This window comes from Marmota marmota, unplaced genomic scaffold (assembly GCF_001458135.2).
Source record: "Marmota marmota marmota unplaced genomic scaffold, marMar, whole genome shotgun sequence".
NCBI lineage: Eukaryota > Metazoa > Chordata > Mammalia > Rodentia > Sciuridae > Marmota > Marmota marmota.
Window position 1 is genome coordinate 1,829,628 of NW_026000057.1, and position 27,523 is coordinate 1,857,150.

At 37.3% G+C, this 27,523-nt stretch overlaps 1 protein-coding gene across 2 annotated transcripts in view; it reads right to left on the reverse strand.

Annotated features, from left to right (window-relative positions):
* Inpp4b (inositol polyphosphate-4-phosphatase type II B) overlaps positions 1-27,523 on the reverse strand; it is a 729,464-nt gene that overhangs the window by 573,919 nt on the left and 128,022 nt on the right. For both annotated transcript variants that reach the window (XM_048813449.1, XM_048813450.1), the window contains one exon: positions 21,896-21,958. The gene's annotated coding sequence lies outside the window, so the exon portion shown is untranslated. The remainder of the gene's footprint in view (positions 1-21,895; positions 21,959-27,523) is intronic.

Sequence of the window (27,523 nt, forward strand, 5' to 3'; positions counted from 1 at the left end):
AAACTTAATCACCCACACGATCGTATCGAAAAGTAGGACCTTTAGCAGGTAATTAAGGCACAAGCACAGAGCCCGCAGGAATGGGAACTGGGACTTATAAGAGGTGTCAGGGATCTATATGTGTCCCTCTTGCACCTTCCACCGGGTGAGGAAGCAGCAAGTAGGGGACGCCTTCTCCAGAGACTGAATTGGTGGACTTTTTCCAGGCCTCCGGATCTGGGAGAAATCAATTTATATTATTTATAAATTACCCAGTCTAAAGTATCCTGGTGTATTAGTAGGAATGGACTAAGATGGTCCTTAACAAAATACAAGATATTGATATGAAATTACTGAGATTAATAGTCGGGTCTTAAAGGGTGACAGCATCTGAGTCTTGCCTCGGCAATTTCCCTGCTGGCTGATCCCACAAGAGGCAGACTTTTCATGATGGCTGGATGCACAGATGACACAAAGGTCCCAGGCATGCTGCCATCAGGTCCTTCTTATTTATCTGCTCCATCATCAATATACATGATCACTTCTATTAGTGATGCTAAAGGTGGTAAAGATAGTTCAGTTTCCTTCTTTTATTTCTGAGCAATAATCCATAAATGTGCAATGAAAGAAAAAAACAATATTAATCAATTTTCCCATGGATTCTAACCAGTTTGTTTTTTTTTTTCTTATTCATTGCTCTAGCATTTTAAGGTGATTTTCATTTCTATATTAAAGAAAACTGATCCACTAGGATTTTTTTTTCCTTCCCCAAAAGAAGCAAATACTCCACCTCCGTGTTCCCTGGTAGATAAAAGAAATCAATCAACTTGATCTTCTCTACACATCCCCATTTGATCCCTATGTGATTTTCACAAATCATAATCCTCTCTTAGGTATTACTATTATTGCTCCTTTACAGATGAAGAAAATGAGGCAGAAGGACAATAATAAGCATGTGCCTGTGCACCTTACCAGGTGGAGGAGCTTTGACTCTGAGGCCTACAGTGTGCCTGAGCCTAAGGAAAGGGGAAAAATGGGAGGAGAGAGCCTAAGAGGTGTCAAAATTAGTAAGACTTGGCAGTTAAGTGCTAAAATCTAAAGATAAATCTTAAATGACTCCAAGGTTTCTGACGTGGGTGAGCAGATAGGTTACATTTCTTCAAATGATCTGTGGGTAGGAGAGGTTTACAGTACAAGTTCATGAGATCGATTTTGGATTTAAGTTTGTGATGCCTCTGGGGATATAATTTTGAAGCTCAGAATGCAGTCTGAGCTGAAGATCTACGGAAGGACAAAGCATTTAGATAGAATCCAAAATCACAGAGGCCAGGCAGTTCACCCAGGAAAAGCCCACTGCAATTGGCAAATAGAAAATAACTGCTTATCTGAGTATGAAGTCTACTCGGATGAAAGTAAATAAAAGATCCTTGTGAACCCAAGAGTTAAATGGTTGGTGAGAAAGGAGAAACAGCCAGAAAACTCCACTGTCCTGAGAAATAGTTATTTAAAAGGGGGAAGGATGGAATCAAACACTCTCTGGAAGCCACACAGCACTATTAAGTTTTCAACTAATCATCTCCTATTTGATGTCTTCTACTAAAGGACTCCCCAGAAATAGCTCTGAAAGTCTCCCATCTCAAGAAACTCCTGGTGCAACGTGCTTGGCCCCCTTGAGCATAGGAATGATCTCTGTGATGGCCTCTCCCATACCCTCAAGGTTTTAGGATGCTGCTCACTTAAGTTAATCCACCTGAATCACTTTTGTTTTGCAAAACAATCTTCTTAGAAGATTTTGTTTTATTCTAAAGAAATATATCACAAAGTGAGCTACTGAAACCTGGTAACACTGGAATATAATGAGTATTACATGAAAATATTTATTAAATATTTACTAAAATATTAAAAACTTTTCATGATCCACTCATTTCAGGCAATGCTGGGTTACAGTTAAACAGGTTTCTTTAAGGCAGGCTTTCTCAGAGACCAATATCCTAATGTGCATCACAAAACAACAGGAGGGAGATATAAAATTTAGCATTTTTCAGTATTACCTGATTAAATTACCTCGTGGAAAAGCCATCACATAGGTCATAAATTTAGGAAGACATTGCTACGGGAACAATGGTAGTCGAAGTTATTCTGGGGAAGATGGCAGATTGATTAAAAATCAAAATCAGCACTCTTTTCAAGTCACCAGACATCCCTTCGGGCTGGGGATGTGGCTTATGCTGTAGCGCGCTCGCCTGGCATGCGTGCAGCCCGGGTTCGATCTTCAGCACCACATACAAACAAAGATGTTGTGTCGGCCGATAACTAAAAAATAAATATTAAAATTAAAAAAAAAACCAAAAAACAGACATCCCTTTGGTCAAGTTCTCTTCTGGTCTCCCACCTTCAGACCCTCCTCACATACTGACAGAAATCCAGGAACAACCACTCCTAACTGGAATGGACCTTTGGAAGTTAAGTGTTTACTTTCTCTTTTGATCAACTAAATTCTATGATTTTTCATAATAAAAAGTAAGGTTGGGTAGCAGAATACAACAGTTACTAATATGGCATTATGTAAAAATGTGGATGTGTAACCGATGTGATTCTGCAATCTGTATTTGGGGTAAAAATGGGAGTTCATAACCCACTTGAATCTAATGTATGAAATATGATATGTCAAGAGCTTTGTAATGTTTTGAACAACCAATAAAAATTTTTTAAAAAATAAAAAATAAAAAAATAAAAAAAAAAGTAGGGTTGGGGCTTTGTGGTGCTTTTTATTTCACAGCCCTATGGTGACTGACTACAAATGAGATTAAGTTGACAAATAAACTTGTTGATCATTGATATTATTTCCCTGCTTTGATTTATTTTTTTCTTTTATAGTTTGCAAGCTCAGTTGTTACAAAAAAAAAAAAATCAATAAACAAGCTTTCAAAGAAACTTATACCCAGAGAGAATAAAGAACCCTTTGCCTTGAAGTCATTCTTTTTCTTTCTTAAGGTAGCAATATCCACTCCACAGTCAGAGTTCACTTTCAAGTCCACAGGAACCTCTGGGCTCATGAGGACTCTCTGCTAGGAGAACAGCACCCCCATGTATTTGCAGAGGGATATCTTTTGTCACAGGATAACTTATGTGAATTGAACTGTTCTGAAAGTCAGGCAGGATTTTTTAAAAAGGAACAAATATACCCAGGAAAATAAACCATTGTCCTCATGTCCAGGGGCTAGAAAAGAATTTAGGAAAGGTGAAAAGAGGTAATCTTTTTATGTGAATGTAAATGAAACATAACCCCATTAACTGCAGCAGAGATTCACATCCCTGTCCTCCCCAGAGCTCAGACCCAAGAAAGAGTCCAGATACTTTAGAGCTCTCTGCTCAAGGTCAAAAGCTTTTTTAACCATTGTATCTCAGTATCTAAAGGATTTAGTCTTGGTCTACAGGTGTGAATTGCAAATCAGAGCAGTACCCAATAGAACAGTGAGATGATAATTTTTCCCTGTTCACTAGGTTAGCCAGTAGTCACATAAAAAAAAAAATAGACTGAGAGCTTGAAATGTGACTAGTATAGCTAAAGGACTGAATTGCTAATCATATTTAATTTTAATCCAATTCAAATTTAAATCATCACATGTGCCTGGTGGCTGCCATATTAGATAGCATAGCAAGAGAGAGTGGGAGTAGAATTTGTCAAGGCAGGATTCCCTGACTCTCAATAGAGGGCATGGGGCAATGCAAGGAACTCCAACACTGTTTCTAGCCCAGAAAAGCTGCACCACAAAGCTCATGGAGAAAACAAGAACAAACAGAAAATAACCACGTCTATTAGGTAAATCAAAGGAAGCTTAAATAAAAGCACAGAACACTTCAGAATGGCAGGTCCTGGGTAGAGCAGGGTCTGACAGATGTAGAAAACAGCTCTGGGAAGGAACTCTAGGCATTATTCTCTAATGCTCTAAGCATTAGTATCTATGAACACCTAACAAATTACCCTAAAATTTAGTGGCTTGAAACTGTGACATTTGCTTTGCTCATTAATCTGCAGTTGGGGAAGGGACCATAGGGGGGAAAGCTCATTTCTCTTCCTTTCACCATCACCCAGGCTGCTCCAAGGCTGGGAGCTGGGATTATCTGAAGACTTGGTGACTTGCAAGGCTGGCAAATGACACTGTCTTTTGGCTGAGAATTTAGAGAGTGCTGTCAGCCAGAACGATTTACAAATAGCTGCTCTGTGAGGCCTAGAATGTTTCACATGATAACCAGGTTCCAAGAACAAGTGTCTCCAAAGATAGAGACAGACAGATGGACACACACACACACACACACACACACACACACACACACTACGCCTACCAGGCAAGGACCTATACCTTCATTATGGCTTGGCTTTGGAAGCATCATTTCTATTGCATCAGACACAAACCCACTTGGCTTGAGGAAAGGAAAATCATCTTCACTCTTGGTGGGGAGAACCAAAGAGATTCTGGAAGAGCACACAGACTGGAAATGATGCTGTGCTCATGTCTGCAGAATGATCTATTGTCATTATTCAAACTGTTTATGCTTTAAGTGAAGAAAACTTTGTCAAACCAGTTGAAGGACAAAACAAAAATGTTTGAGTTCAAGAAATTAGTGAGCTCAGGGTTTCAAGCATTGCTGGATCCAGTGGTTCAATGGTATAAGTTCCTAATACTTGTCATTCTTCTCTTTCTTGTCTCTCCTTCCCCTTCCCTTTCTCTTTCTTAAATTAATTTTTCATTGTCTTTGATCTTTTCCAAGTGGCAGAACAAAAGATTATTGTAAGTTAATATCCAGACAGTTTGGATCCAAGAGAGAGAGACTTATCTCTTGAATTACAGGACTCATGTTAGAGTTGTCAATCATTCTGCTTAGCACACCTGCCCATTCTTCATCAAAGCAATGAGTTCTGGGAAATGAAGTCCCATAGCAGGCCAAGAAGAGGCTCCAACTCTACCCTAGCAGCAGGTTATATAATCTCTTTTATCTCAGACTTTTCATAACATAGAATGAGATTTTAGTGTATAATTTGCAAAAATAACCCAGTTTTCTATCCACCTGTATCCAGCAAACTGTGATGTCATTTGGCAATTCCTCCCATCAAATGGTGAGGTCTCTTCCTTATCCCTTGGTTCCAGTATGGTCTTGAGGTATGGTTTTTTTCAATAGATTGTGGTAATCTATGCCACCTCTGAGCCTAGACCTCAAGAGCCCAAAATAATTTATTCCTTTTCTTCCCTAAACCCTGCTACCATCCTGGGGAAAGCTGTTTCGAGTGTTGGGAGAAGCAAGACTGCATACAGCAATCAGCCAGGTCGTCCTAGCTGAAGTCACAGATTTGTGAGTTCAGCCAAGATCAGCAAATCAACTCATAGCTCATTATAGACATGTGAGCAAGCCCCTATAAGAACAGCAACAACCCCCTACACAAGCTGCAGGATTTGTGCAAATGAGTTTTGCAGTTGTTGGTTTCATGTATTATGACAAACGAAAACTGGAATAGAGATCATAATAGCCCCTAATTCTCAGTGCTGCTGTGAGATGCAATGGAGTCACTCTTTATGTTCCCCCTAAATTCGCATGTTGAAATCATAACCTCTAAGGTGATGGTATTAGGGAGTGGGGTCTTGGGACTTATTAGGTCATTATGGCTTCATCCTTATGAATGATATTAGCCCATTCGCCCTTCCCACAACATGAGTGCATAGCTAGAATGCACTATCTATGAACCAAAACACAGGCCCTCAGCAGATATCTGCTGATGCCTGATCTTGGACTTGCAAACTCCCAGAAGTGTGAGGAATAAAATTGTTTTTATAAGGTACCCAGTTATGGTATATCTTTAAAAGCACCCTGAATAGACTGAGACAGAGACATAAATGAACTAACACACATAAGAGTTTCAAGCAGTACCTGAAATCAAATAAGTACAAATGTGCTCTTCAGTACCCAAGTGGATTGGTTCCAGGGCCCTTGTAGACACAAAAAATCATCAGCACTCAAGTTCCTAATGTAAAATGGTGTAGTATTTCCATGTAGCCTAAACACATGCTCCCAAATACTTTAAATCATCTCTAGATTACTATAACATGTACTACAATGTAAATGCTATATAAATAGTTGTTCTACTGTATTATTTAGGGAATAATGGTAAGAAAAAAGTCTACTTATGTCCATTACAAATCCAATTTTTTTTTCATATATTTTCCATATGCAGTTGGTCAGATCCATTAATATGGAATCCTTGGATACAGTAGGCAACTGCATTCAATAAATATCCACTATTATCATTATCCATGATCTGCCAATTTCACAGAAAACATGAGTACTTTCTAACAAAGATGTTTCCCAAACTAAACGTCAAAACCAAATAAAAATGGGAAGTTTACCACAAGCTTTGTGAGCACTAATGAAGAGCGAATCCTGATCTATAGAATTTTTAATAATTCTACTAAATTCATAAGAAAAATATAAATTTATTAATGAAAAGCATTTTCTAATAATGGGAAATACATTATCCCATAGGTGATCTCCAAAGCCTTTCCTATATCCTATATAGATTCCTAATATCTGATCTATGCCCAGCTATCCCATCACCAATTAGATCAAATATCAAACTTCCTCCTTGAGAAATGGACAATAAAAATTTTATTACATGGTTAATTGCTGTTGTGAATGATATTTATATCAGGTCAAAAATTAGGCCAAGAGTAATTTTATCTGTTCTAGTATTTTCAGACATAGTGGTTTTATATCTGATAGTACTTTCAGCTATGGATTTGAAAAGGATGCTTGCGTTAGCCCAATGAAATATTACATTTCTTTCTTTATAAAACCTACAAAAACCATGATGCTGAGCCTCCCTCTCCTGGGTGAATGGGGAGGTGGGTGGGAGGTGTTCTCTTCTGGCTGCTCTTCTCTGTCCACCCTCCATCCCAGGTAGGTCATTCATTCATTCATTCCCATAGCTTCAGTCCACTTCTATTGTAGTTACCAAATATCTCAAGTTTTAACTTCTCTTTTGAATCCCAATTCTATGTTCCCATTTCTGCCTAACTTTTGTGCTTGACTGTTGTAGTCTCCTTCCTCAGTAGGTGCCAACTTGAATTCATTACCTCCCTGTCTATCACCCCAAACACACGTATGTTGCTGTGATAAGTTAATGTAAGTGTAGCCCCTGATTCCGTTTCTTACACATAACAGGAGTAGTATAAGTGGTAACTACCACCAACTCTGCTATTTTTATTTTCTAGTTTTGCCTTCACAGGAACTAGGTATTATCATTATCCTACCTTATTGACAAGGAGATTAATACAGCAAGTGGTTAAAAATGTATGAATCTCTAAATATAAATGTACTGGTGAGGTGATCAGGTAGAGTTTCAAATACATACTACTGACATTAGTAACAGAACAACAAATTTTGAGACCAATCTTTATGGAAGGGAATTGGGAAACTGATTTGATAGAATTAATAGTGGCAACATCTGGGTGAAAAACTGGATGGAAATGAGGTTGGGAAGATCTGAAATGCAGCCAGCAGTAAAGGAGTCTTCTCATGTCAAGCAAAGGTGTCTGAATTTGTGGAATAGCCCAAAGGGAATCCAGGCCTCTCTAGATTTTGACTGAATCCATCTCAATGCACAGGTAAATTAATATGTTGAGAAGAAATATGTGCTGATGCTGAAAGAAATGCATATCAGTGAGCTATCTCATCTCACCACCTGGACAAAATGGCTGTCATCAAAAAGAAAAAAATGAACAAATGCTAGCGAGGATGTGGAGAATAGGAAACTCTTATACAGTATTCATAGGAATGTAAATTAATACAGCATTATGGAAAACAGTATGGAGATTCCTCAGAAAACTAAAAATAGAACTACCATATGATCTAGCAATTTCACTACTGGTTGTATATCCAAAAGAAATGAGAATATTATTCAAAAAAAAAAAACCTGTTTGTACTGCCATGTTTATTGCAGCACTATTCTCAATAGAGCCAAAATATGGAATCAATCCAGAGCCCTTCCCTAGATAATATGGTATATTTACACAATAAAAAGCTATCAGCTATTTAAAAATAAAAGAATGAAATTCTGTCATTCATAGCAACATGGGTGGAACTGAAGGGAGTACATTAAGTGAAATAAGTCAGCTACAGAAAGACAAATACCACCCATTTGTGGAAACCAATAAGCAAAATTTATAGAACAAATGGAAGAGTGGTCGATAGAGACTGAGAAGGGCAGGAGGCAGCCAGCAGTTCAGCAAGGGGCACCAACATAGAGGGAGGGAATTGCTTCTAGTTCATTTTTAGCACATTAGGGTAACTACTGGTTACAACAATCTATGATGTGCTTTAAAATGATCAGATGAGTACAAAATTCTCAGCACATTAAGGATTAATGATCGAAGAGATGGATATGCTTGTTATCCTGATTGGATTATTACTCATTGTATACATCCATTGAATTATCATAACATAACCCATAAAGATGTGCAAATATTATGTCCCAATAAAAATTATGATAAAAAGAAAAGCACTTATGCATATGGAAATAGGAATTGGCTTATTTATGAAGCTAGGACACTTTAAAATGACCAGCAATCTCTATTCAAAACAACTGGACAAAATGGCTGTCATCAAAAAGAAAAAAATGAACAAATGCTATTTGTTTATTTAACTATTTATAAATGATGAAGAAAGTGACAGATTGACAAGAGATGCCCCAGTCAGATCCCGACCCTAATCTCTCCTGGAGAATCATGTGGACTACTATAGATCCTGAAAGCTGTGTGCTTCCACACAAGGTTGAAGGTTGAGAGTGCCTTATCTGAACATCTGGCTAACGATGTGTTCCCACTATTGACTGCACTTGCTCCTCGCTCCTACTGCCATGTGGGTAATTACATCAGTCTAGTTAACTGCAGCATGATTTCAATGCTGGCCTCGTCACCTATGAACATAAATAAAAATAACAACCACAGTCTTGGGCAAAATTTTGGTAAGTCCATTTTACTAGGAGTGAAACCTAATATTACTCTGAAGAAGCTAAACCAATATTTCTCAATGATAACAACTTCATTATGAAAGGAATTTTCTCTTTGACCTATGTACTACTCCAGTTAGCCCTACCTCACCATCACCAACTAGAACAACCACTTTTTAAAAAAAATCTTAGAAGTGATAAGGATGCAAAACCCACATTATTATATTCATTGGCAGAATCTGCTTCAGGAAAGGAAATATTTTTATAATCCCCCTGACATCTTTTCCTAAGATGCATTTTTAAATGCGACTTAAAGCAAAAATTTTCCAGAGGAGAGAAATAGGAAAAACTCCACTTTTCTCATAATTTACAAATCTACTTGGCATTTGGTCAACCCACAGCCAATCAACCATGACTGAATTTCAATTGATGCCTAAAATCCAAAAGATTAGACTGAATCTTCCTACTCATGTGAATACAATCTGACCAGACATTAACGGCATTATTTCAAAAATTATTAGTACCTATTGAACATTGTTCATACTGTAATTTTCTTACTCATGTCTTGGAAAAAAATCATTTGTAATATTTTTATCTACTTTTTAAAGGCCAAAAATGATAATATACATAACTGTATATGTACACTGAATACACGTTAAATGTGTTATAATTCATGGGATTTTTTTTTTCATATTTCCAGATCACTTTCTCTATCAAACATCTATACCCTGTGGCATTTATCAAAATGTTCTGAGAATCTTACAACAGAATACAGATGCAGGGAAGTTTAGATGTTACTAAGTAAACAGGGCACAGATGTGGATGCTGAAAAATTAATAGTACACAATCATCTCATGGTTTATTCCATCCAAAACACATCCAAAAAGCCAAAATGAAAAAGAGAAAAGCCAAATCCCAACTACTTATGCAATGCTGACATAAATGAATCAGAAAGTGTTGACATAGAAATGCAGAGCTCCAACACTGGGTATAATTTCACTCAACTCACACTTAATTCTTCATGCCATCTCCCTGGCACAGGGAATACTTCATGCCATCTCCCTGGCACAGGAAGAGCAGCATGTTACACGTGAACAGAAACCAGTTTCAAAATGATTTCATGGGCTGAGGCTGTAGCTCAGAAAGCGCTAGGCACTGGGTTCAATCCTCAGCACCACATAAAAATAAATAAGTAAAATAATATCATTGTGCCCATCTACAACTAAAGAAAAATATTTTTAACAAATGATTTCATAACAATTCTACTTTTTAATGCCTCAGACACTGGTCTTAAACTTTCATAATAAGTATTTATTATCCTCAGATAAAATAGTTTAACACAGTACTTTTACATTTTTTCAATTTTGTTATATATGATAGCAGAATGCATTACACTTTACATTACACATATAGAGCACAATTGTTCATATCTCTGGTTGTATACAAAGTATATTCACACCATTCATGTCTTCATAATGTACTTAGGGTAATGATGTCCATCAAATTCCACCCTTTTTTCTACCTCCTTGCCACCTCCCTTCTCCTCTCACCCTTTTGCCTATCTAGAGTTTATCTAATCTTCCCATGCTCCCCTCCCAACCTCACTATGAATCAGCCTCCTTATATCAGAGAAGACTTCGGCATTTGTTTTTTTGGGATTGACTAACTTCACCTAGCATTATATTCTCCAACTCCATCCATTTACCTACAAATGTCATGATTTGATTTTATTTTATTGCTGAGTAATATTCTGTTGTGTATATTTACCACGGTTTCTTTATCCATTCATCTATTGAAGGGCATCTAGGTTGGTTCCACAGTTTAGCTATTGTGAATTGTGCTGCAGTAAACATTGATGTAGCTGTGCCCTGCAGTATGTTGTTTTAAGTCCTTTGGGTATAGACTGAGGAGTGGGATAGCTGGGTCAAATGGTGGTTCCATTCCCAGTTTTCCATGGACTCTCCACACTGCTTTCCATATTCCAAAATGGCTGCACCATTTTGCAGTCCCACCAGCAATGTATGAGTGTAACTTTTTCCCCACATCCTCACCAACACTTATTGTTGTTTGTATTCTTAATAGCTGCCATTCTGACTGTAGTGAAATGAAATCTTAGAGAAGTTTTGATTTGCATTTCTCTAATTGCTGGACATGTTGAATATTTTTTCATATATTTGCTGATTGATTGTATATCCTCTTCTGAGAAGTGTCTGTTCAGTTCCTTGGCCCATTTATTGATTGAGTTGTTTTTCTTATGTTAAGGTTTTTGAGTTCTTTTTATACACTAGAGATTAGTGCTCTATTTGATGTGAGAGTGATAAAAAATTTTTTCCCAAGCTGTAGGCTCTCTAGTCACCTCACTGTTTCTTTTGCTGAGAAGAAACTTCTTAGTTTGAATCCATCCCACTTATTAATTCTTGATTTTAATTCTTGTGCTATAGGAGTTCTTTTAAGGAAGCAGGGCCTAATTCGATGATAGAGATTTGGGCATACTTTTTATCTTATTACATGCAGGGTCTCTGGTTTAATTCCTAGGTCCTTGATCCACTTTGAGTTGAGTTTTACACATGGGGAGAGAGAGGGGTTTAATTTCATTTTGTTGCATATGGATTTCCAGTTTTCCCAGCACCATCTTCTGAAGAGGCTGTCTTTTCTCCAATGTATGGTTTTAGGGCCTTTGTCTAATATAAGATAACTGTAATTAGTGGGTTAATTTCTGTGTCCTCTGTTCTGTACCATTGGTCTACAGGTCTATTTTGGTGCCAATATCATACTGGTTTTGTTATTATTGCTCTGTAGTATAGTTTAAGGTCTGAAATAGTGATGCCACCTGCTTCACTCTTCCTGCTAAGGATTGCTTTAGCTATTCTGGAGCTCTTAATTTTTCTAGAATTATATCATGACTGCTTTTTTCTATTTCTATGAGGAATGTCATTTAAATTTTGATTGGAATTGCATTAAATCTGTATAATGCTTTTGGTAGTATGGTAATTTTGACAATATTAATTATGCCTATCTGAGAACAAGGTAGATCTTTCCATCATCTAAGGTCTTTGTTAATTTCTCTCTTTAGTATTGTGTAATTTTCATTGTAGAGGACTTTCACCTCTTTCATTAGGTTGATTCCCAAGTATTTTATCTTCTCTGAGGCTACTGTAAATGAGATAGTTTTCCTTTCAGAGGATTTGTCACTGACATACAGAAATGCCTTTGCTTTATGGTTTTGATTTTGTGTCCTGCTGAATTCATTTACTAGTTCTAGAAGATGTCTGATGGAATTTTGGGGGTATTCTAGGTATTGAATCATATTGTTGGCAAACAGTGCTAATTTGAGTTCTTCTTTTCCTATCTGTATCCCTTTAAATTCTTCTAATTGTTCTGCCCTGTGTTTCCAAAACTATGTTAAATAGAAGTGGTGAAAGAAGGCATCCTAATCTTGTTCCAGTTTTTAGAGGGAATGCTTTAAATTTTTCTCCATTTAGAACGATGTTGGCCTGGGGTTTAGCATTGATAGCCTTTACATTTACTGATTTCCATATGTTGAACCAAACTTGCATCCCTGGGATGAACCCCACTTGATCATGGTACATGATCTTTTTGATGTGTTTTTGTATTCGATTTGCCAGAAATTTGAGAATTTTTGCATCTATATTCATTAGAGACACTGGTCTGAATTTTTCTTTCTTTGATGTGTCTTTGCCTGGTTTTGTAATCAGGGTGATAGTGACCTCAGAGAAAAAGAGGGAGAACTTCCAAACTCATTCTGTTTCCTGAAATGAATTGAAGAGTATTGGTATTAGTTCTTCTTTAAAGGTCATTTAGAACTTAGCTGTGTATCCATCTGGTCCTGGGCTTTTCTTGGTTGGTAGGCTTCTGATGGCGTCTTCTAGTTTATCACTTGAAATTGATCTGTTTAAAATTGTGTATATCATCCTGATTTAATTTGGGAAAATCATATGACTCTAGAAATTTGTCGATGCCTTTGATATTTTCTATTTTATTGGAGTACAAGTTTTCAAAATAATTTTTAATTATCTTCTGTATTTCTGTAGTGTCTGTTGTGATATTCCATTTCTTATCATGTATGTTAGTAAGTCATTAGCATGGTTAAGAGTTTGTCAATTTTATTTATTTTTTCAAAGAACCAACTGTTTGTCAATTTTTTCAATTGTTTCTTTTGTTTCAATTTCATTGATTTCAGCTCTGATTTTAATTATTCCCTGTCTTCTATTGCTTTGGGTGTTAATTTGTTCTTTTTCTAAGACTTTGAATGTTAAGCCATTTATTTATTGTTTTTCTTCTTTTAAGGAATTAACTCCATGCAATGAACTTTCCTCTTAGAACTGTCTTCATAGTGTCCCAGAGATTTTGATGTGTTGTTTCTGTGTTCTCATTCACCTCTAAGAATTTTTAATCTCCTCCTTGATGACTTTTGCAACGCATTGTTCATTCAGGAGCATATTATTTAGTCTCCAGGTGTTGGAGTAGCTTTTATTTTTTATTTTATCACTGATTTCTAATTTCATTCCATTATGATCTGATAAAATATGCAGGGTAGTAGCTCTACTTTTCTATATTTGCTAAGAGTTGCTTTGTGGCATAGTATATGGTCTATTTTAGAAGAAGGATCTATGTGCCATGAGAAGAAAGTATATTCATTCATTGAATGGTGAAATATTCTATATATGTCAGTTAAGTCTAAGTTATTGATTATATTATTGAGTTCTTTAGTTTCTTTTTTCACAATCTATCCAGTGGTGAAAACGGTTGTTAAAGTCACCCAGAATTATTGTGTTGTGGTCTATTTGACTCTTGAACTTCAGAAGAGGTTGTTTGATGAATGTAGACACTCCATTGTTTGAGGCATATAAATTTATTTATTAAATTGTTATGTCTTGTTGATGAATGTTTCCCTTAAGCAGTATGAAATATTGTTCTTTATCCCTTTTGATTAACTTTGGCTTGAAATCTACTTTATTTGATATGAGTATGGAAACCCCTGCTTGCTTCTGTAGTCCACGTGAATGGTATGATTTTTCCCAACCTTTCACCTTCAGTCTGTGGATATCTTTTCCTATGAGTTGAGTCTCTTGGAGACAGTATATGTTTGGGTTTTTTTTTAATCCAATCTGCCAGTATATGTCCTTTGATTGGTGAGTTTATGCCATTAACATTCAGGGTTATTATTCAGACATGATTTGTTTTCCAGGTATTTTTTGTTTATTTTTGATATTTAATTTAACTTGGTTTCTCCTTTGATTAGTTTTTCCTTTAGTGTAATACCTCTCCCTTTGCTGATTTTTATTGTGTTTTTCAATTCCTCTTTATGGAATATTTTACCAAGGATGTTGTGTAGTTCAGGATTTCAAGCTGTAAATTCTTAATGTTTGTTTATCATGGAAGGTTTTGATTTCATTATCAGATCTTAAGTTTAATTTTGCTGAATATAAGAATCTTGGTTGGCATCCATTTTCTTTCAGAGCTCGATATGTACTGTTCTAGGATCTTCTAGCTTTCAGAGTCTGGGTTGTAAAATCTGTACACAATCTAATTGGTTTCCCCCATATGTAACCTGATTCCTTTCTCTCATGGCTTTTAATATTCTCTTCTTATTCTGTATGTTACACATTTCATTATAATATGGCTTGGTGTGGATCTGCTGTGATTTTGTACTTTTGGCATCCTGTAAGCCTCTTGAATTTTTTTTTTTCCAATTCTTTCTTCATGTTTGGAAATTTTTCTGATATTATTTCATTGAATAGATTGTTCACTCCTTTGGTTTGGAACTCTATGCCTTCCTCTATCCCAATAACTCTTAAATTTGATCTTTTACATATTTCTTAAATGTTCTGCTCATGGTTTCTTACCATTTTCACTGTGTGGTCTACATTATTTTCAAGATTATATATTTTGTCTTCATTGTCTAAGGTCCTGTCTTCCAAGTGGTCTAATCTGTTGGTGATGCTTTCTATTGAACTTTTAATTTGGTTTATCGTTTCCTTCATTTCAAGAATTTCTGGGTTTTTTAATTAAGAACTTTATCTCCCTATGAAGCAATCTTTTGCTTCCTGTATTTGCTTATGTATCTCTTTGTCAAAATGATCTTTTGCTGCCTGTATTTGCTCTCTTATATCATCTCTTAATTCACAGAACATTTTAATTGTGTACATCTTGAACTCCTTCTCTGTAATTTCTTCTGCTGTGCTGGCCATGGATTCTAATAGTGTGGTATCTTGATTTGTTTGTGGCACTTTCTTCCCTTGTCTTTTCATATTGCTTGTGTGTCTTCCCTTCTAGCACTGTGGATCCAAGGCATTACTGTTTTTGCCCTAAAGGCTTATATAGTGCCCCTTTAGGGATCCAATACCTCTCCTTTGAGGTGAAGGACAATGTTTACAGATCCCAGTATAAATAATATCCACCCTAAAAATAAATGTTTGCTATTAAAACATTTAGTTTGGTCATAATAAACAGAAATGGTGAATTCAATTATCATCTACAATATATTCAGTAGGTTTGTAAAAGGGTTTACAATTTCTGATGGTGGACAAAGAACTGAGGCTGAGGTGTAGGATGATATGCCAAGGAGGTAGGAGGTGAAACTATAGAGTTATTATACCTTAGGAGGTGTAAAAGAGAAATCTAAAGAGGAAGATTAGTAGCAGGAAAAGAGGAATTAATTTTGGGTAGACAAGTGGGAAGACAGTAGAGTACTTAAAACAAACACACATATATATATTAAGAAAAATAAAAAATGTTAAAATAGTAGAAATTGATGGGAAAAAAGAAAAAAATACATACAACCAATTGTAATATACTATTCAGTCATCCCAGTCCTCAAAATCCTTGGTTTCACATATGTTGGGAATGGGAGGACAGGAGAATAGAGAGGAAAAAAAATCTTGAAGGAAGAAACAGGATTGTTTCGGTTGGAGGTCAGTTCTCTTTCCTGCTTCCCTTCTCATCCAATAGGCGGGGTCGTCTGTTAACCGGTATCTCAGCCCTCAGGATGGTGAAAGTAACCAGGGTGTCACTGTGCCAGGGTAATGCCTCCTGGGGAGAGGGGGGAGTTAGAAACTGGGTACCTGTCCAACCAGAGTTCCAAACTGGGAGTTGTCCCTACTAAGGATGGTGATGAAGGTGACCCAAGATGTAGGCACCTGCTTTCAGTGGTGGGGTGTCCAGTCAGGTAAGGAACAGCCAAGCAATGGCATTGGACGATGAGTTCAGAGACAGCTCTGTGGCATGCAGTGTGTGGCTGTCACTGACTTCAGAGCCTGTGTGAAGTTCCCAGGTGCAGACAGGCTACAGCATCTAGGGAACTATCTGCGCTGCTGCAGAGGACCAAGATGGTAGCCCCACAATGGTAGATGGGGTCCAGACGGAAGTGGTGTCCGGAGTTCCTGTGTGTGGGCAGCTGCCGGGTGTCCTGCAGGGGAGCAGCATCGGTGATGGTGATGTCTGCTCAGGTGGGTGGCTGAAAGTGCAGGTGCTGCCGTCAATGGTCTTGCTCCAGTACCCAGTGGTCCTGCGTGGGCAAGTAGTTGGGAGACCTACTCTGACACTGAGGCCTTGAGCCACGTAGGGCATAGCAATGTCCTGCGTGGAGCAGGAATATCACTTGCAGAGAAGCAGTATTCTCACTACTTCAGTCCCAGGTCATGGAGCAACACAGAATACTGCTTCCTCTGGCCTGCCATCTTTAATCCTCCTAAATACTTTTTATCTATCATAGTCTTTGTCTTCTGATTACATGCAGGAGCTGCACACAGATATTTGTCCACCAGTATATCCCAGCCAGAGACTGTTCAGAATCTTGCCCTGTCTTCTTTTGGATTGATCAACAAAGTACTTTTTTGTTGTTGTTGTTGTTACAATCTAAGGTCAGAGGAACCCTAGGTGGTTGCTGCTGACATCTAGTGGCATAAATTTTAAAAAGCCAAACGCATTTGAAAGGAAGAGGAATATATATCACCATATATATATATTATATTATATATATACATATAATTTTTTTCATGGTTGTACCTGCAAAGCCTAGTAGACATCCTACATTACAAATTATTTGTTCCAGTCCAGACCACTTTTTCTTCAAGGACGTGATTCCCCTTTGTGCTAACACTGCAAATCTGAAGAAATGAAAATATAACTGCTAAAGTCAATTTTGTCAAGTTCATTAGTCTTTACTAGGAATCACCAGTTCCCCTAGAAGCTCAAATTCCCAAACGCTCTGCCCCAACCCCAATAAACCTGATTGCATCTCAACATTTCAAATAACCATAACCCTATTTTTGTTTCTTCACCTAGGACTTAGGTACCTTTAAAGTCCTTGCCTGGAGAGGCTCCACTGTACAGCTAGGTGTAGGTCCTTTCAGACCCCATATCCACACACAGACATGCACATTCAAAAGGGCCATACAATTCCTCCACATGAGATGCAACTACTGCCAAAGACTTAAGAGCAGCTGCCAGGGACTGCCTCAATGGTTTCTAACCATCCACATGAATGGTGATATGCCTAAGAACGTGAAAGAGATTGGAATCTGTGTGAAAATAAGGAGGAGAGCAGAGATAACTTCCACCAGTATGCAGGGGGGTTCTGGGTCCTGTGTGTGGCAGGCACATATGCACTTGGGGTGTGTTGAGAACAAGCAGCAGACTTTCCAGCACTGGATGGACTTCCAGTCCAGTGAGAGCCCTGTGAACACAGCAGGTAAATACTGAATTGATAAATGAATATGTAAGTGAATGAGCTGGAAATTCTAACTTGTGTTTTGTTATTGATTCTGATGGAAAATATGAGTTAGCTGGTGCTCTTATAAGGCACTGATTTGTTCTTAGGCAAAAGTGACTTTGCTGAAGAGCTAAGGTCAAAATTTTTCTCCAAGACATATGCAAAGTGGCACAAAGCCAACAGGTGATAGAATTAGGCCATCTCTCCTTGGTGAAAAGAATGTCCCTACAACAGCTTGAGAAGTTAGTGGATTTAAATTTAGATTTTATTCTCTTTGAAAATAAGCAGTAGAGTGAGTTCTCAAGGTAGTCCTATTTAACACAAAATATAGCTAAATCCTGACTCCCATAGTACAAAAGAAACCTTTAGCCTTTTAAATATTCCTTCAGTAGAAATCCTGGAGATTTAAGGATTCAAAGAGAGCACTCATTCAAAATGTGTCTACTTTACTCACAAGTGAGAGCAAAAGTGAACAGCAGAAAGATAATTTTTAAAATCATATTAAAAAAATAAACCATATCTGTGTGTGCACCTTTATATAAAATTATATATGCACATGTATGTACTCACATAAGAACACAACCATATATGCCAATCAATGACATTGACAGGTATTACATCTAAGGTCTGTACTGAGTCAACGAAGACTAAGGGAGAGAGGAGTATATGATGGGGATCCCAGAAGCCAATTCTTAAGGTCAATCTCTAAGGTTACGTAGGCTGTGGAGTATGGCAGGAAAAAAAGAGAGTGTTTTTAGGACAACGATGCAAAGATTTAGAGTACAGAGTAACAGAAACAAATAACATAAGAAACCGGTGGGAAATTGATGAATGAACTTGAATATTAGCAGGAGCTATTCTAAATAATGCTATGGTTCATAGTCCTGGGAGCCTTTTTCATGTTTAAACACATCCAGTATCCCACAGAAACTAATCCTCAAGGACAGTCAAAAAGCCCAGGTACTTCTACACATAACAAGATCCATAAAAATCACCAAAGCCAAATTCTTAAGATTATTATACTAACTCTTCTCATGGAAATTCTCCCTTAAGAACTGTGTTTAATCACTTCTCCATGAAAGTATTCAATGACTAGCTCTCCGATTTGCAGTAGGAGCGTGCTTTGCCTGATGCTACACTCTTTGTGTAAAGCTCTCGGACATGGAATCTAATTCAGACATTGGCAAACTACATCTCATGTTTCATCACAAGCCATAGAAACGTTTGACTCATTTCAATTCACAGCTGTTCACTTATCAATCAACCTGCAGCTTTTCATGTTGTTTCCATTGTTGTTTTTATAATAGGCAAATGATATATAATTTGTAGTAAGTTCCTAATATGTTCAACATTTTTATCCTTTTAAATCTCAACACAAAGTACATCTACAAAATTTTCTACATCAAATAATAAACCAAAATAAAACCAACCTGTAAAAAATGCATTAGTAACTTATTTCTTAGTTTTCTTAAACATAAGTAGAACTATACACCACTCTTATGATCCATTTTATTTTCATTTCTCAAAACGTGTTTTTCACTAAGTCTTGATATTAACCTATCGCACATCAAAATGTTGCTAAATCCTTAATATGACATTTTAATTTTCTTATAGAAGAAGTTAAATACATGTAAGAATAAAATTCACCATCTCTGAAGAATAAAAACAATTACAGAAATGTAATTTTCTCAGTTGAAATTCAATATTTTCAGGAATAAAAACCTATAAAAATTGAACAGAATATGTCACTTTCTCTCCCCTTGCCCACACACATCATTGTCTCGCTAGGTACATAAGAAGGACATTTTAACCTGATTAATTAAAGTTGCCTCTATCTTTGGATGGCAAAATTAAGAACAGTTTGATTAATAGATACCATTAACTTCACTTAGTAAGATATTACATGAAAAGTTATGTAAATACCATTTTAATTGAATGTGGAATTTGCAGGTTCTACACACACACACACACACACACACACAGAGTGCCTGTGAGTCCCACAGACTTCTCTGGGCTCCACCGCCAGAATTAATCCTACACAAAATGACTGTGTTAGTCATCATCCTACACAAAATGAGTGTTTTCATGTACAGCTTAGGGGACAAAAAAAAAAAAAAGCTGAACAGTAGCATTTATCTAAAAATAGCACCTTCACTATAAACTTAAACTTCCACTATTAAAAGACTTAAATTTAAATGCCAGCCTCTCATCTGAGATAGCAGAGCATCCGCCATTAGCACTGTCTTATTAAAAGGAATTTTATAAGATGGAAACACCTCTCATTGAGTGAAGCTAATGGACAAACCTAGAGAGATAATAACGTGAACCCACTTCTCCCACCCCAAGCTGCTCCTCCACAGCCTGCTCTTAGCCTGACACAAATGCACAGACATCCTAAGTAAGAATCTCTTGGGGAGTTTTAGCTTGGAAAAGCACTTGAACTTTGGTACTACACAAATGCTTCTTTTATTCTCACAGTGGAAAGAAGCAAATTTGTTACTCTGGGTACACAGATGCTAGAAGTTCTATCATGTTAATGGAAATTTCCTCCTTCTCATCCTAACTCCTCCTCGACTATGTGCATTTTAAAATAAGTTGATCCATACCTGAATAAAAAATCAAATTACTGCCTAATAACCGAAACTATTAGTATACACCTGTTTCTAAAAAAAAAAAAAAAAAAAGCTCACACAAATGCATTGTGAGTCTGCCCTCCCCTACTTCCTTATTTTCGTTCCAAAGAATATGGGTCCAAGATCCTCCTCAGTGGCTGCTCCTCAGTCATGAGCTTCTCTTCTCTACCGACTCCTCCCCAGCAAGCACTTTCACCCAAACTGTCTCCCTACACCTGGATCACAGAGCTGAGCTTCAGCTTCTTCCCGTATTACATACTAGTGTTCGTTATCTCATCCCTCTTTGGGGAATCACAGACCTATGCAACTGGCAACACTTAATTCATCTCATTCATCTCATTAATTATATAAAATACTATAGTTTGAATTAACATTTTCGTGCAAATGAAACTTGGAAAAAGTGACTACAATTTTTAGAAATCCCCTTAAAAGGAGAGAAGCTGTTTTCTCAAGGAGTTTACAACTCCTTTGAAGAATTCATTGAAAGCCAAAAATAAGTAGAAATGCTCCAATATGTAGTTCAATTTAACAGTTTATTTTTGTTCAACTGCAAATCAAAGTTCAGAAAGAAATTCTGTCCTGATGTCAATGAAATTCAAAATTCAATCTTTGTTTCAATACTCATTCAGGGAAAATTCAACCATTAATTATAAACAAAATTCAGTCAATACCAATTAAAATGCAACCATATAATAGATTTCAATTAATAAGTATGTTCCTATATGCATAGTGACATCGTAGCTGTAACAAACAGATAGTACTCAATAGATGCATCTAGTTCCCTTCACAATTCTAACCTGTCTGAAACTTTTCTATAAAAATCTCTTTTGAGATAGAAGCTTTGTTGGTAAACATGCACATATTGCTTATCTGCATCTGTGCTCACACTTTGTTTACATGTATATGTCATTAGAATATTTGCATGAGTTTTCATATTCTTAGGACAACATATGTAAATAAATCAGATAGCAATTTGAAAATTTAGCAACTAAAGATGCAATCTGTTAAGCATAATCAGGCATGCTATTCAACAACTGCATGATATAACTCAATCTTCCAGAGAAAATACGTGGTTTGTACCAGAGTATCTTCATAAAACTTCAAATTTTCTAGGAATTTCATCAATTTTTTGCATATTCAGAAAAATATGTAAAGCCATCAGACTAATGCTTAATAAAGGAAAAACTCTCATTACTCTACCTCGACAAGAATCTTTCTCTTACTGCATATCATTTGTAAATATGATATGCCAATTGGGAGTTATTTCCAAATGAAGAGAATGCAATCTTCTCGTCAAGATCCTATTCATATATTAACATAAATGAAAAAGCAGTCTCAAAAAATTAACCATTATCCATAATGTTTTCATAAACTATTATATATTTAAAAAATTTATTGTTCACTTCATGAATATTGTGGTCATCATAAACCCTTCCCTCTACTTTTCAGTGCATGATTTACTTTTTTGATGAATCACTCAATGTTTAAAACCAGAGCAATCAAAGAAATAGAGTGAAAAACATATCAATTCAAAATAAGCATTACTACCTTGGTCTGATTTTTCATAAAAGACAGGAGATCTCCTGCCAGGTAACACCATTTCTTTGAGTTCTGTGGGCAAAAAGAGAGGAGATTAATAAAAACAACCTTTCTTTTTACTTTTTAAAGGCTTCTTAAAGAAGATTCATTAGTAATAAAGGTCAGAGAAGAAAATCATTTAACAAAATATTCAGCTCCATTCAGTAGGTGCCTCAAGAACCACTTGCTTTAAATGCCAAATAACTTCCCCAAAGGTCCTCACTCCCCTGTAGCTGAGAACATGGGTGACTGCGGCAGATACTCAGTCTGTTTTCTTCGCTTCTCTTTTCTTTTCTCACATGGGAATGAGATTTGCACTTGAGCAAGGAAAGGCATTAGCTTCCATCATTTCACAAGACAAGATGTAAGCCATGTTGGGACTGAACATTTACCCGGAATACAACAGACTGAAATGGAATTTGCAATTATCTAAACTTCTTTCCTCCCTCTCCTAGTGAGTATGGGCTTTAAAATATTCATGAAATTTTGGGTCTTTCCACAAAAGTGATAAGATGAGATATTGTGGGATGACTTGGTAAATAATTGCAGATTACCCTCCTTATGAGATGCAATTTCAAAGCTTTTCAGTGCTGCTACGAGGAGGAAAGTACTTTACAGAAGTCAGAAGTTATGAAAATATATCTTATCCCCTCCCTTAGCATATAACAATCTTGAGGAGTATCCCATAAAAGATTTTATTGCATCATTATCTGAATGTTCAGATTGGAGAATAAGAAATTCAAGTCTGAGCAGTAGTTTTCCAGAAAGGGCTGTCGCACAGATAAGGGATGAATCTAAAATTCTTACCCAAGAAACTTATTTGACGGAAGGAATGTTAACAGTTAACACTGATTAATTGTCACAGCAGTTGTTATATGAATCATCTTATTACTGCAATCACAACAACATCGTAGCAGCTGTGTGATCTTCGGCAACTAAATGAAACTCATGGAAAACTTCATTGTTCCTATGTAATATGGGAATAATTCTTCCTTCTTCACAGGGCTGATACAAAAGTTAAGTGAGATAAACACATACAAAGGACATCCATCACACCAAGCTAAGGGTTAGCCAGTATTATTATCAACATCATTTTTGCTATTATTAGCACAGTTCTCCTTAAAAAAAAAAAAAAAAGGAATTTCACTGCCCTATTGACAATCAATGCCTAGTGAGCCACACAGTAGAATGATTAAATCACATCACACAGGACATTGCCTGATTTTTTTCTATTTATTAATCCGACTCTGTGAAGCAGGTTGGTAAAAAAGATTGAAGAGTATTTCAGAAGATTATTAGCAAGCTGTCAATTGCTGCACTACAGTGGCTCCTCTTGATTTTGCTTAGGATTTTACTTGGAAGAAGCCCTTCAAGACATTGTGATGGACTTCAAGAGTCACTTAAAGCATCGGGCCCTTGTCTACTCTGTGAACACTCAGTTCCATTCAGAAAAGACCTCGTAAGCTCGTACTACAAGTCAGGGCCTGTGACACACTTAAGAGAAACCACAATCAGAAAGAGAGAGAGAGAGAGAGAGAGATTCTCAAGGAGGGCAGTTTCACAGACAATTATTCCAAGTAATTGGTTAAAAAAAAAAGCCATCATTAACATAAAATGTGCTGAATTAGCAGAAAGTCTTGAAACAGTGTTCTGCACAAAATTACAGAGTGACAGGAATAATAAAAGAGAATCTTTGAAACACTAATCAGAAAGCTGGACTGCTACACATAGCTAACAGTCCTGTGAGGTCTAAGAAAGTTTTATAAAACAGAAGGATCTTGAAAGACTGAGTCTGCTATGGTGCTATATTTGAATGCTGAATGTCCCCCAAAAGTCTATGGGCTAAAGGCTGGGTCCCAGGGTGGTGGGCCCTTAGTAGGTAAGGCCTAAGTTCCTTTGGTTACTAAGGACATGCCCCCAAAGGAGACTGGGAGAACCCGGCCTTTCCTCTTCCTCTGTGCTTCCTGGATCAGGAGGTAAACAATTTGCTCCACCATATGCTCTAGGCATGATGGGCTCCCCTTGTCAGAGGCCCAAAGTCATGGGGCCATTTGATCTTGGACTTCAACCTCCAGAACCATGAGCACAGGCAAATCTTCCCTCCTCATGAGTTAATTATCTCACATATTTTGTCAGGATTACAGGAAGCTGACTAACACAGGCACAATTTTCCACAGAGATGGAATAACACATATAAAGAGCTAATAGTATTAAAAAATATGGAAACGATCAATATGAGATCTCTTACTGCCCAATGTATATCTTCTCAACTTCTCCTAAATTTTCAGAGAATGTCAAAGAAGAGGAACATTGGTTATAGCACTGGAATGAAAATGGACAAAACAAAGAGGTATTTCTAGTAGATATATTCCCAATAGGAATAGACTAAGAAATACTGTTTTAAACTTAGACATTTATACTGTGTATTTTGACAAAGGGCATCATATAGGATTAGAAAGGAAACTAGGAAGAAATTTTGATTCACACCAACAACAGTCCCTCACTCTGGGTTGGGCATCAAGTAGACCAAAGTCTGCATAACATCTGTTGTGGATTAAATTATATCCCCCCAAAGCATATACTGAAGTCTTACCCTGGTACTTCTGAATGTAGCCTTATTTGGAAATGGAATTTTGCAGATACAATTAAGGTGTAAATTAAGGTGAAGTTATATTAGCATTGAGTGAACCCTTAGTCCAATATGACTGGTGTCCTTATAAGAAGAGATGAAAACACAGAGATGTATATACCCAGAGAAGAGAAAGTCAGGTGAAGCAAAGACACACATGAGGAGAACATCATGTGAGCAGGCAGGCAGAGACCAGAACACTGCACCTACAACCAAGAAGCTACAAGCACAGCCAGCAAGCTAAAAGGAAAGCATGGACCAGATTCTCCCAAAAGCCTTCAGAGAGAATATCTTGATTCTAGAAATGTGAGAAAGCAAATTTTTCTTGTTCCAAGTCATGCACTTTGTGGTACTTTGTTACAGCAGCCATAGGAAACTTATACATCATTTCAGCCAACAACAATCAGGCCTCTACCTAGACTCTGATCATTGAGAAATGAAAGAAAAAATTTACAGTTCTTTTAATTCACTGTTAGAAATAAGAAAGTACCCCAAGAAATCAAACACATGCTCAAAAGTGAGTGGGCAAGGCAAACCTTTACTTCTGCCAGGAGGGCATGCTCCTGAACCTGGCTAGCAAGGCACTCTTCCTGCTTGTGTAACTAAGGCAGAGCTACCCTTTGGCCTGATTGGACTCAAGGGTACCATCTATGCAATTGGCTAATTTTAGAATTAGGGTGGGCAAAAGGGAAGGGCTACAATTAAAATGACTACAATTGGATCCAATTAAGGCTGAATACTACATTTCGAAAATGCACCACCAGACTTTCTGTTTCTTACATTCACCAAGCACATTCTCAGTTCAGTCAGTGGACACCCAGCTGCACATGGACAATTAGCTGGAGTCTGCCAGAGGTAGAAGCCAATAGCCAGTGAAGAGGGATTTCCCCTCCACTACCACCCTCCCACCCAAAGGTCCCTCTTTCCCAGCTAGTTAATTTTGTATTCTGATGTCTCTGGAATATGGGAGCAGGGTAAAAAGGGGAGGGTGGGGAAAGAGGAGATCAATGGAGAAGAAAAGGGTTTACTTTCTGGTCACTGAGCCAAGAAGGCTCACTCTCTGGGGCTGGTGAGTTCAAAGCGGCCTCTCTCCCTGTGGGTGCCATTTCAGGTTCTTCAGTGATCCCCCTTCTCCACTCACTGGGCCCCTTTCATCTGGAATGTTCTTGATGTGGGTCTCACTTTACCATGGCATCCACAGCCCCAAGAGACACCCACAGCTTCTAACTCCTGAGACCACTTCAGCTGCTGCTGAGTCTTAAGGGAAGGAGCAAAGCAGCTTCATGACAGCTCTCAAGGCCTACATGTCTTCCAGAAAAACTGTCCCTGGAAGAACAGGCTCACTGCAGGTCAGCATCTCTACTGCTATACCATGAGGGCTTCTCCATAGCTCATCTCTTGGACCCTTGGCACTTAGGTTCATCAGAAACCAGTGAACTATACTGCCTCACTACCGGCTCCACTAGCTCCCCAAACTTGAGGAGACACCTATTAACCTCTTCACCGAGTCTCCTTGAAGCACCTCTCTCTAGCCCTCAGGGGGAAACACACCACCCTCTCTCCTTGTTAATATCGCAGGACACTCTGAATTCATTTCAAATAAACTTTCCTGTGATGGTCTAATCTCCCAACCCTTTAGATTAGGAATGTAAGAGTTACCTAACCAGTTCTCATGTTTGTGGGAACTTCTACAAGGTGATCTATCTTATAAATCATGTGAGAATCTGATAGCTATTGCTTTACAAGGTCCAAATTTAGTAATTTTACATCCTATGATTTTAGTTTTTCACAATCTGAGCTTTAAGAGATCTATAGGAGAAGCAGCTAAAAATAATATGTCTACTGGATATAACCCCAACTTAGTTTCCTGAACATTCCATGTTCTTTTCAACATTACCCTTCGTATTCAGTCAAGCATAGTACCTAGTAGCTGCTATGTTTTTCTATCTCAGTTTCATTCTCTTTGTTTATTCCTTCCAGTTGTGGTTCAGTTCTGACTTTTTGGTGCCTTCCAAATTTACCAGCCTATCAAGGTTTTAATGCCAACTTCTCTATGAAGTGATCCCCATGCACTGTGGGCTCTTGATTTTTACCATTCTCTGACCTCACATAGCAATTATGGCCTATGTCTATAATTGCATTGCTCTTCTTGTCTCCTGTCTACATTTTAGCTTCCTCTAGGGTGGTTTATCTTGTGTCTCTCATCTCTCTCCTTCAGTGCTTAATTCAACAATCAGCAAATAGGAAGAAGGTCCTTAATAAGTATATCCCCAATTGCTATATATTAAATGTATATCCATGTTACGACCACCAGCAAATAGGAAGAAGGTCCTTAATAAGTACACCACCAATTACTATATATTAAATGTCTATCCATGTAGATAAAACAAAGCTGACTGATATGGCATAAATATCTTATCACATCCTATGATAAAAATTGCATGGTAATTCTTTACCATTGCCATATGATTTTAAAGAACATTTGAATACACGTTCTCTAAATTTAAGAAGGGGATAAGACATCATAAGACAGGTATGCTATTACTTGGAAATATATCCTAATGGAATATTGATGATTCTGTGTGTTAGACAGCACCTTTCCACCACAGATAGCATTTACTTCCAAGAGGATCGGAATTATTATTAAAGAGAGGAACTAAGAAAGAGGCACTAGATTTTGACACATGGAAAGAACTCTGGATCCATAGCAAAACCAGTCTTCGATATCAGGCTTTTCTTAGAAAACAGTTTTTAAATTAAGGTTAAGCTTCCATGAAGATATTAGAAGTTAGAGAAGTGGATCGTGGAGTTTTTCAGTGCTAACAGCAGACCATACAGAGTAAGATGCTCTATGGAAAACCACCTTGAACTCAAGTACTGTGCAACTGTTTGGACCTGGACTGCCCCCCAAAGGCAGGGGATTAAAGACTTCATTTTAAGCCTATGGCACTATTGAGAGGTGGTAAAAC